Genomic DNA, 2,980 nt, shown 5'->3' with positions numbered 1-2,980 from the left:
GCTTCACCCATCCCCCCACCCTGGCTCAGCCCCACCGTATCCATGCAGGGGAGAAGCCACATCAGTGCTGAGAGTGTGGGAAGGTCTTCACTCAGAGCTCCACCCTGGCTCAGCACCACACAGGGAAGAAGTCGTATCGATGCTCAGAGTGTGAGAAGACCCTTGCTATCTCTGACGGACTGACTCAGCAGCAGCGTATCCATGCTGTCATAACCAAGTGAGTTGACTGCCCCTGTCACAATAGAACTGCCCTGAATAACCGCAGTTACTTTCAGATTTAGTACATTCTGCCTCATTCACTATTCCCACTTGGCAGTCTGTCATTGGCTACTCTAAATGTATAACTCCAACGCCATACAACCCGCAGTCCAATGGCGTCGTGGAGAGACACCGGCTGATACAAAGAACAACTTCACCTCAGAGGGGGAGGAATGTACAAAAACTGGACTAAGAACAATCATGACGTCCTCATTTTGCTGAACACCGCAAAGTCACTACGGGACGAGGCTAATCCCAAGAAATCTCTACCATGGGATCCTAAATTCCAACCAGATGAGTTAGTGTGGGTTTCGATACCGCACCCTTGTCAATCTCATCCACAAGTCTACAAGGGAACCGTTCAACGGTCGGAACAGTATCCCAATACCTATTCCGTCCTGTTAGAAGAAAAGCCCGATCGTCCCCCCCATTATCGTTCACCACAACTGGATGACTCACCGTTCATCCAGTTTCCTTGTAGTGAACCCAATTACGGTTTTCTTCTGGTTTTTTGTCCCCTTACAGGCCCGGCGGTGACGAAGCGGGAATCTACAGCCGCTTGGACGCAAGATCCACCGAGCACCGTCGCAGACGCGAGAGCCCGATGTGTGACGGCACCATGACACCTGCCAAAGCCCTTATGATTGAACTTTTTGTAATTAACCTAATTATGTGTATTTGTATTTGCATTGGTTGTTGTTTAATCCGATTTATTAAGGATATATATACCCGTTTACCACTTGAACCTTGTGAAGCCGACGAGTTCGTGGATGACGCAGCCGTCTAACCTAATTCCCTTGTCTGTTGTGACATGGTCAAGGGGGAATGTCATAACCAAGTGAGTTGAGTGCCTCTGTCACAAAAGAACTGCCCTGAATAACCGCAGTTACTTTCAGATTTAGCGCATTCTGCCTCATTCACTATTACCACTTGGCACTATTCCCACTTGGCAGTCTGTCATTGGCTACTCTAAATGTATAAAAATCCGTGCAACTTCCGCCCAAGTCGGAGACCTCTGAGCACACAGCAGAGTGACCTCAGAGAATTCTGGCCACGTGACAGAGTGAATTGGCGGCCTGATCAACCACCAGTTTCTCCCCGTCATTGACCCGTCCTGACATACCCCTATCCTGCATGCTCGTTTCTTTCTACAAACTCGCCGGCTCAGTTCTGTTGTTAGTTACCTGTAACCATGCAAGCAACTTCTTACCTGTAACTATGTAAGCAACCTTACCTCCTGCGTCGCGGCCACCAGCGGCGTCAGTAAAGTTTAAAGTAAAAGTTATTTTGCAACCAATACGCTGTGTCTCGCCTCTCCATCCACCAGCCCGAGCACCAGCGTATCCACACGGGGGAGAAGCCACATCAATGCTCAGAGTGTGGGAAGGGCTTCACTTATGGCTCCCAGCTGGCTGTGCACCAGCGTATCCACACGGGGGAGAAGCCACATCAGTGTTCAGAGTGTGGGAAGATCTTCACTTACTTGTCCAGCCTGGCTAGGCACCAGCATATCCACACGGTGGAGAAGCCACATCAGTGCTCAGAGTGTGGGAAGAGCTTCATTTACTCCCACAAGCTGGCTCTGCACCAGCATATCCATGCAGAGGAGAAACCACATCCGAGCGCGAAGACCAGTAAATGCTTCTTCCTATCCTCCAAACTGGCCCGGCACCAGTGTATCCCTATCCAGGAGTGTCCATAATTCTGCCAGCAATACAGAAAGGGTTTGGGGATGTATACCGGCTCAGCACCCACCAGTGTCTGCATCCAGGGAAGCAGTGGCAAGCCAGGGGACTGCAGCAACAGTTCACGCCTTGTTCAGCCTTTTGAGGGCACTGGAAAACCCAAAGGACACAGAGGCCAGCCTCCCAGGTTTGATATGGGTGAGGGGTTAAAAGGAAATGCCTCAATCAGATGCCCACACTGTTACCTCTCAGCTCTGTGTTCTTGGGGAACCCTGGCACAGGACACAGTCTGTCTGATTCACAAAGAATTATCAGCTTTTGTATATACTTGTTTACCATTTAAGAATCCTGAACGAGACGATGACGACGTGACCGGCTTGTAAGAGTTATAATTCCAACTGTGCCGTTGGCAAGGGGGCGTGTCAGAACCCATTAGTAGTTGTATGCCTATGGCACAGTGGAATCTCCCGCCACAGTGGAATCTCCCGCCATAGTGAAAAAGTCCCGCTGTCAATCATTCTGCTGTCAGTCATTCTGAATGCTATGGCACAGTGGAAATTCCGCTGGTGACAGTAACTAGGTCACGGTGGAAAATTCCCCTGTGTCAGAACCCAATAACTATATGGCACAGTAATGGAAAATTACAGCTTAGAAAAAGTTCCCGCCAACTTTATGCAAACACACACACCACCATTGGCCGGTTCCAAATTATTCATATTTGGCGACTAGCAATTGGCTCGCTAGCCATATAAAAGTTAAAGCAGTTCCTGCCCACGTTGGAGAACTCAGAGACCTCGGAGAAATCGGCGCGTTTCTCGAGTAAACCTGGTGGACTGATCACCCACCAGCAACTCCCCGTCACCGACCTACCCGACGTACCCCCGCGTCTTGCATGCTTGTTCAGTCGTTCACGGACATCTCATCACGTTCTCAGAAAGCTTTCATCTCGTTCGTTTGCAACTGTAATCTAAATCAGTTCTTCTTCCTACGCTGTATACATCGACGGCGTAAGTAAATAATCTCTTTGTTCAACCAAT

Source organism: Alligator sinensis, unplaced genomic scaffold, assembly GCF_000455745.1.
Source record: "Alligator sinensis unplaced genomic scaffold, ASM45574v1 scaffold2685_1, whole genome shotgun sequence".
NCBI lineage: Eukaryota > Metazoa > Chordata > Crocodylia > Alligatoridae > Alligator > Alligator sinensis.
This window is presented reverse-complemented; position numbering follows the sequence as displayed.